We start from the raw sequence: 9638 nt of genomic DNA on the forward strand, positions 1-9638 counted from the left end.
TGTGGAAATATTCGGCAAGCTCTTGCACTGGTGAAAAGAGCTGGGGGTCTCAGAGCTGGGAGGGTGGCCCGTGACCCCCACAGCATCTGAGGGCACTTCTGAGAAGCACCTGAAAATTCAAAGGATGTCCCGGTTTGAAGTAAAACCAAACCAATTTTCTGTTCTATAACTCTACATCCTAGCTAGGCCTCCTCTAACTCTCTGAAACTAACGGCATATTGTGGAGAAAACCGCTCATTCTTGGAATGATAGGACCAATGTTTGTGCTCCATGCCAAGGGATGGTTTGCAGGGAGGCCCTTGCTTATACTTATTGTTATAACAACCAAGGTCAGCCAATTTCATTATTTGCCCCCTTAGAGGGTCGGAAACGGAAAAAACGTAGAGGGGTCACATCGGTGGGGAGGAGTGGACAGGAGAGGTGACCCAAACCTGACCAACTGGGGTATTCCATCCCATCTGCCCCACACTCAGTATAAAAGCTGAGGGATCAAAGGGTCAGCCCCCTTCCTGCGATGGCCGACGTCCAGAGGGGACTCTGTTCATCTGCCTTTGATCCCGATCCGTGCGTTCCTGGCTCCAGAGCTGGAATCCAGTTGCCATCTGTCGCTGAGTCCAGTCTGGGACTTCCCCAGTGCCTGCCGGTGACGTGACTGTCATCCTGGGAGCTGATACGGTTTTGTATATATTGTATCTATTTCATTATTTTCTTCTTGATTTTTATTTTAATATTAATTCTTCATTAAAGTAGTTTAGTTCATTCTAAACTTCTGAATTTCCTTATCTCTTTCTCTCGTCTCCCTCTCTTTTGGGGCGGGGAGAGGGGAGAGGAACGGCCATCTGTCGGTCTGGTTTCAGTAAATTCAGCCGAAACCATGACAGAGGATTAGAGATTCTTTGGAGTCTGGGTTAAAACACCTCTCTTTTTGCTAAACCTTTTTTTTTTTTTGTCTTTTCAAGAGTTTTGCCTTTCAAAGGCATAAGGAAGAAGAATATTAAAATTTGCTAAGCAAGAAATTCTTTTAACATCTTCAGAGGGGGGAGTTATTTACTGATCCAAACTACTTTGAAGTCTGAAAAGACAAACTTGAAATCTTGGTGAAGTTGCTCATGCCTGCAGTAATTGGGTGTTTCTTCTTGACTGCAACCCAGAGTTACGGAACTACCTTGAAAACAAGCGGTATAGGAGAGGAAGTGAGCAGACATATTTCATGATATAAAGGTCAGATTTGTGCCAAGGACAGGACAAGGCTGAGGCAGAACCTTTGATTTTCACAGAATCACAGAATGATATGGGGTTGGAAGGGACCTCTGGAGATCATCTAGTCCAACCCCCCTGCCAAAGCAGGTCCTCCCAGAGCAGGCTGCACAGGAACGTGTCCAGGTGGGTTTTGAATGTCTCCAGAGAAGGAGACTCCACCACCTCTCTGGGCAGCCTGTTCCGGGGCTCTGCCACCCTCACAGGAAAGAATTTTGACGGGATAGGGGAGCGTTGGCGTAATAGTGCAGCAGTAGTGAAAAAATCTCAGTGGCAGCAGTCTGTGGCACAGGGAAGGAGAAACTGGGGAATCCAGCAAAACAGGGAAAGTGTTTGTCTAAACAGAGCAGAACCACAATACAAAACTCATGTAATCACGCTTTAGAGTTATTTCCCAACAAGTGCTTCTATGTCAGCCCATAGCTGAAGGGAACAGAAGGTAACTTTGCTTGGTACACACCAAACTGAGTAATTATGAAAATCCGCGGGTTTTTTTTTTTTTCTGATTCAGTCTGAGATGCGAGACACGCTATTTATTTAAGTACAGATGGGTCACAGAAAGGGGCAAGAGCACTGTACTTGGCTGCTGCACTGGATTCTCCTGATTAACTCGCAGCTTATAAAGCACTTTGAGACGTCACTCAGTTGAAAAATGTTTTAGAAAGAAAAGGGTGTAAAATATGTAAGACTTCAGTCTGTTTGTCCCAGATTTTCAGTAATTAAAATTGGCAAGCGTATTTACTATTTAAGCATTGATAGAACTGCTCCAGCATATAATTAAAAAGAAAGGAGAAGCAACTTTGCCTGACAAATGCCTTAATAAGTCATGATTTCATTCCACACTGCGTCTGCTCTGTAATGCCTATCGTTACAAGGTAAGTAACTAATTGGTATCTGTGCAGAGATGTCTCTATTGGCACATTAGGCATGTAGAAGAAAATATCTTATTTGCAAACAACGATAAAAATACCAATGGAAAGGCTTGTTTTTAACACCGTACTGAATACAGCCTGAACAAATGAAGAGTCTTGATGTGATTTAATGTAATGCCAACAGTGAACACAACTGTAAATTATTTTTGCAACCTGCTCTCAGAGTCCCAAATTGCCTTTTTACTGTCTGCATTCCTAATGATGGTTGATACTTCCCGGGGAAAAGAAAATACTGATCTCTTTTATCTTGATTTAGTTACTGGGCTGGGTTCTTTTATATATTCAAGAGCAAGAAGAACAAAAAACAATATTCTGCTTTTGCAATGTAATAATGTAAATACATTCTAAGAAAAGTAGAAATCACTGATCATGAGTAGAAAGCTTTTATAGTGGTAATTTAACCTGGCTGTTATTTACACTATAAAACTGTCCCTGTGTCTGAAGCTGTGTTTACTAGGAAGATCAGACGAGTTTTCTTGCCATTTTAGCTGGCTTTAAGGGAAGCATACTGACAAAGTCACAAACTATGCTGTGCACAGAACAGAAATGGTAAAGTTTTTAGAATACTTCTGAATCCGTAATGTTTAGGGTATTTCTTTCCATTTCTAAACTTGGGAGTTTGAGGAAATAAATGGTGTCATTCAAATGGAGACTAGAGCAGCCGTAGTCTGTCTGTTGATTTGCTGACCCAAAAATTTGTCTGTTTACATACTGATCAGCTCCACAATATGCTGTGCTGCTTGCAGATGTATATCACAGAGTCCTAAATGTCTGGGGTGGGAGAAATGTGATGAACACCTAAATTTTGTACATCATAATATATAGGTTCTTAGAATTTGCACCAGAATTTAACAGTAACAACTGTGAGACTTATGCATTAAGAACTTTTTTTTTTTTTTTAACTAATCCCAACTACTCAAAGGCATATTTTCAGCTGGTTAAGTGACTTTTTGTGACGGAAGGTGCCTCTGACTGCAGACAAAAGCACTTCTATGAAGTGCCTGCAAGGAAGCATTCTGCAGACAAACCCCCGTTGAATATATTGGTTTGCCCACATAACACAACACAAAGCTGAGTTAAGGTACAAGCTCTGAAGTACTATTAGCATATCAGCACAGTACTACACTGGACCTAATTAGCCTTTCTTACAGATCTGCATCCTTACTCCTTCTTGGAGGCAAGTCCTAAATATACGGCATTGTGTAACTTAATCTGCATATAGCTTTGTAAGCCTGACTCTGAGATTTGCTTCGAGTGAGTTCTTGCTGGCAAGGGCTGACTTCTGGGCATGGAAAATCAATAGGACCCAATGCCAAACGATGCTTCTGTGTCATGAATCAGTAATAACTCAGACGTGACTATTCATATTAGGAATTCACTTCCAGGGTTTACGTAGCAGAAGCCTCTCGGGTCAGCCCTGCAGCTGACCTGAACCTTCAGGTAAACCAGAACCAGTTATGGGTTACCCTTGGGCTGTGCAATGCTGGGACGCAAGAGCTGCTGTACCACAGAATCACAGAATGATATGGGGTTGGAAGGGACCTCTGGAGATCATCTAGTCCAACCCCCTGCCAAAGCAGGTCCACCCAGAGCAGGTTGCACAGGATTGTGTCCGGGCAGGGTTTGAATGTCTCCAGAGACAGAGACTCCACCACCTCCCTGGGCAGCCTCTTCCAGGGCTCTGCCACCCTCACAGGAAAGTTCCTCCTCATGTTTAGATGGAACTTCCTGTGTTCATGTTTGTGTCTGTTACCCCTTGTCCTGTCCCTGGGCACCACGAAAAAAGACTGGCCCCATCCTCCTGACACCCACCCTTTAAGTATTTATAGGTGTTGATCAGATCCCCCCTCAGTCTTCTCTTCTCCAGACTGAACAAACCCAAGTCCCTCAGCCTTTCCTCATCAGAGAGATGTTCTAGTCCCCTCATCATCTTCATAGCCCTTTGCTGTACATTCTCCAGCAGTTCCCTGTCCTTCTTGAACTGGGGAGTTCAGAAATGGACACAGTAAATGTGTCCAGCATATTTGGGAAATTACCAAATAGCTATCATCTTCAGAGGACTTCTGTGAGGATCGAGAGAGGAGCCGTGTCAGTGATCCCAAGCAAAATCTTCCTTGCCTTGGAGTTGGAGCCCTTACTTATAGATCTTTCAGATTCTATCAGGCCTTTTCTTCTTCTCTGCTAAAACAAGATCGTTCCCGTTCATATATTTTCTAGTGTCTACTCCTAAAATTTCTTAAGTAATGGGGTTTTTGACCAGAAAGAAACTTCTCCTTCAACAGATATAGTTACACAATGTGCTGTTGCCCTCTTACATCTTATTGTTATTCTGCCAATGTTCAGTATGTCTGCTTAGGGGTTGTCACTCTCCTTTGTCATTTCAAAGGTATTTTACCATTCACTGATGCCCTTGGCAATAAAATTCCTCCCCTCAGAAGCTGTGAGTGCACCAGCAGTTTAGTATAAAGGAATGCAAGTATAGTATATATTACATAACTCCTGAAAATGACGTTTAAAAAAACCCCATCAAGTTTGCAAAGTCTAACAGTCCAAAGTTAGAAAATGCCAGAATTGAGGTTTCCAGTGCAATCTTTATTTAGATCCCCTCTGCATATGCCTTTATGATAGTCTTTAATTACAAGATCAAATGTTTCCCACAGGTCCCCTGCCTCATTTAGTGCACTGATTGCATAGTACTTACTAAATGGTAGCTATTCAATAGTGCTTTTCATCTTCACCATTTATTGCACAGTCTCACATGGTTTATTTGCTAAATGCCATCCAATACCTTCACTGAATATAGAATTAAAGGCCAGTCTACTGCATTGATAATGCTGTGTCTTAGTCCTTAGCGAATGCATTAATATTTATACCAGCTCTGTGAAGTATTACTGCTCCATTTTACACCTGGGAAGCCAAGGCACAGGTGTGCTATTCTGAATTAGCCTTGGGTGCTCAACCTGAGAAACAAAGCAATATTCCAGAGTATTTAGTGTGTGATACCAATTTATCTGCCACCGACACCTGCTATATTTGCTAGTAATCTGCACTTCAGCAAATCAGTTACCGAGTATTAAATTCGGTACCCTCAAAATGAGGAAGCATCTGGAAGAGAGAGTAACTGACTTTAAGGAATAAAGGGTCCAGCCCACCTGTTAATAATCAAGTCTCCTTCCCTGTTGGAGGTAATGATCACAATCAAACGTCAGACAGTCCGTGTGGACAAATGGTGCCAAGAGCAGGGAAAGGAGGTTTTGCCGGAGGGAGAAAGGGAAGGAAAAGTAGGTAGAAACTCCATACTAAGGTCTTCAAGCCTATAGTGGGACAAAAGGGAGTGTTATAATAGGGATTCAATTTAGGATGAAGAATCAGTAACTTTGTAAAAGCACATAAAATTATTTTTGTGTAGTGTGCATACAATGAGAAAAATCAGGATGTTTTTCTTCTAAGAGATGAGAATTTTATATCAGCAAGACCATGAAACTGCAGACATATGTGTATGAGGAACTATTGATTTTCTTCTAAAGTAGTTTGGCAAAATAAGATACTAGTAGTTTCAGAGAGGGAGGAGAAGAAGAGGTGCTAAAAAGCTGAGACCTCAGAAAAAATATCAGAGCGGTAATTGTGATAGAGAATTGAAGATTATTTTTTAACCATCATTGAAATGTGTAATTGAAGAGAGGGAATAAAATGTCCTTGTTTTACGTACAGTCACAGTTTAAGGCTGAAGCTTGTCTGGGTTCCTGTTGAGTGGAAAAGGGGAAATGTAACCCTCATTTTTAAAAATGGAAAAAGGGAAGATCCTGGGAACTACAGGCCAGCCAGTCTCACCTCTGTGCCTGGAAAGATCGTGAGCAGATTCTCCAACAGTATTGGTGGGTAAGGGAAGAGCAACTGACATCTTCCACCCGGACTCGTGCAAAGCATTTGACACTGTCCCACACGACATCCTGGTCTCTAAATTGGAGAGACATGGATTTGACAGATGGACCACTCAGTGGATCAGGAACTGGCTGGATAGGCATGCTCAAAGATTTGCAATCAACGGCTTGATGTCCAAGTGGAAGCCAGGGATGAGTGGTGTTCCTCAGGGGTCTGTGCTGGGACCGCAGCTGTTTAACATCTTTGTTGGCAACATGGACAGTGGGAGTGCACCCTCAGCAAGTTTGCCGACGACACCAAGCTGTGTGGTGCAGTCAACACGCTGGAGGGAAGGGATGCCATCCAGAGTGACCTGGACAGGCTTGAGACGTGAGCCCATGTGAACCTCATGAAGTTCAACCAGGCCAAGTGCAAGGTCCTGCACCTGGGTCGCGGCAACCCCAGGCACAAATACAAGTTGGGCAGAGAATGCCTGGAGAGCAGCCCTGAGGAGAAGGACTTGGGGATGTTGGTGGATGAGAAGCTCAACATGAGCCGGCAATGTGCTCTGGAAGCCCAAAAAGCCCATCCTGGGCTGCATCCCCAGCAGCATGGCCAGCAGGGCGAGGGAGGGGATTCTGCCTCTCTGCTCCGCTCTGGGGAGACTCCCTACCTGGAGTCCTGTGTCCTCAGCACAAGAGGAACATGGACCTGTTGAAGCGAGTCCAGAAGAGGGCCACAAAGATGATCAGAGGGCTGGACCCCCTCTCCTATGAGGACAGGCTGAGAGAGTTGGGGGGGTTCAGCCTGGAGAAGAGAAGGCTCCGGGGAGACCTTAGAGCCCCTTCCAGTCCCTAAAGGGGCTATAGGAGAGATGGGGAGGGACTCTTGATCAGGGAGGGGAGCCATAGGACGAGGGGTAATGGTTTTAAACTGAAAGAGGGAAGATTTAGATGAGATCTCGGGAAGAACTTCTTTGCTGTGAGGGTGGTGAGACCCTGGCCCAGGTTGCCCAGAGAAGCTGTGGCTGCCCCATCCCTGGAGGGGTTCAAGGCCAGGCTGGACAGGGCTTTGAGCAACCTGGTCTGTTGGGAGGTGTCCCTGCCCAGGGCAGGGGGTTGGATCTTTAAGATATAGAGTCTTCCAACTCTAACCATCCTGTGAATCTATGAATGCATTCCTGACTAGTCTGGCTATCTACATGTCTTTCCTTTTGGGACCTGAAATGTGCAGTGAATGGTGTGACCTCAGGAGGCTATTTATAATTATTGGCTAATCTTAATAGCAAGTTCAAAGCATAACAGGAGATTCAGCACCACAAAGGGTCTATTTATTCATCTTTCTTGTGATGTATCATCCAATGTTTAGTGATTATAAAACGAAATCTTGCTTCCTGGTAATCTCTGTTTCTCTCTGTCTGTGTTCTTGATACCACTCTAAAGTTCTGGTGCTCAATTTTTCATTCGCGGAGCCTCCCTTTCTTTGGCTACATGCCAGATTGTAGGTCTCAGTGAGATCAAAGTAAAACTTCAAAGCAGCCAACACCTGTATTGGTGAGACTATACGATATTTTTCACTATCTAGCCTGTTCGCCACAGATTCTAACTGGATCCAAATCTAACTGGATTTATAATTCTCTGTGATCATCTAGAAAAATTAGTGTGATAGCACTCAAAATGTGACAATACACCACTATGGGCATCGTGTATCCTTTTCATTCACAGATATGTTATACTTGAGTTATTGGTCTCAAAAGCCAGAGACAAAATTAACAGCGCTGCTTTTGTATATGGGATGCTGTGAAACACGAGGACCAGCAAATTTTAACTCCCTGCTTGCTAACTGTTCAATTTAACACTGAGTCCATCGCCCCTGGAGGAAATGTTCCCTTAACTACACTGTATGTGTTTCTGCCGAAATGCTGGTGACAGCTCCAGAGAGCATCACTGGACTTGCTGTGGGCTCAGCTCCTGAAGTAGGGTGCCGAACTGAATGTCATCTGCTTGTGCCCTAGTGTAGGAATTGCAGCTTTCAATATTCTTGGACAACGTTTAGCTGCTTTGCCAAAGTTTGGGTGAGCTATGAACCGTGGTGGTCACTGTCAAAGGGACCAGCAGGAGGTAGATAGATGTTAACTGAAAGGTGTAACTGCGTTATAGATACGAATCTTTAAGCTCTATAATTCTCCCATAGCAGAGACCACAAAAGCTTAGTGTAGAAGTGAAGCTTCTCTTCTTGTTCCAATTTAAGCAAATGTTGCCACTTTTCAGGGACAGCAAAAAGGCAGCATTTTCTAGGTTTTAAAGATACAAGACTTAGTTTTACTTTATTTCTGAAAGACTTAGTTTTACTTTATTTCTGAGAAAGTTCCCATTTTTGCATTGCTGATATACTTCTAAATTGCTTCCACATGCTCACCAAGTTTCCTAAATCTGCTGCTTCTTTTAGGCTATCACAGAGTGTATCTACTTTTGGCTGGTTTTAGTCTCGGTGACTGCACTGGTAAAAACTGGACTTGCTAAACCTGGAGTAAAAAAGATCAGATACCAATAAAAGGAAACGCAAAGGGCAAGATGAAATGAAGTACACCCAAAGTGCCATCTGGTAGTTACAGTATGCACTTGATGCGCAGGCTTCTGCACTGTTTTAGCAGGTCTTTTATTGCCTAGTCACTTCTGAATAAATGACAAAAGCTATGTCTTGAGTTTACATGAATAAAATGGTAGTATTCGCTATAAGTGTTCACTCATGCCTAATGATTTGGCATTCGTTAGATTTCCAAACTGAGTGTTTTCATAGACAGACTTTCAAAAAACCTTTATTTTGCAGGAGAGAATACCAAATACTTTCTAAAAATCAAGCCCTGTGAAAGAATATCAGATGCACCCCAAAGCTTGAAACAGTGCTGGTACCTGCCTATTTTGCAAATGCGGGACAAAGTACATATCTTTCTATGCAGCATAAAGCAATTAATGTTTGTTAAATGCTCAGAGAGCGTATTTTCCTGTTCTCTTACCTACAACGCTGATTTGTTCCCAAGACTGAATGAAGTACACCGTTGTACTTGGGTGTACATGAAGTGCACTCCCAAGGCACAGGTACATCATTTCAGCAGAATCCCATTATCTTTCAAAAAATGGAATGAGATTGAATTATGCAGTCAGATCCCAGGGTCATTGGTAGCTTTCCTCTTCGAAATGCTTTCTCTTATTCAAAGTCTTGTCTTTTCATGATTAAATAATACATTCATTTGTAGCCATAGGATGCCTGTCTCCAGCGACACTGCAGAACGGATAGACTTTCACCAGCTAGCAAACCTAAATACATCTGTGCCAAGGGAAAAAATACTGCACACTTGAGCTATGACAGACAGAACAAATGCTCCCTAATTTTCTGTTGGAGGATTTGCAGTTTTCCACTTGAGTTGATGATGCTGAAATGAGGATTTACACTTTTTGAATATGACATAATTTATGAGGAAGACTTGCAGTAAATAATTCAGCTGGAGTAGGTTTAAAATTAGCCCAAGCTCAAAAGGTTTAAAAAGTAACTTCTGTCTTTCTGGGAATTAATTAAGCTGTGTGGGCT

Source organism: Numenius arquata, chromosome 6 (assembly GCF_964106895.1).
Source record: "Numenius arquata chromosome 6, bNumArq3.hap1.1, whole genome shotgun sequence".
NCBI lineage: Eukaryota > Metazoa > Chordata > Aves > Charadriiformes > Scolopacidae > Numenius > Numenius arquata.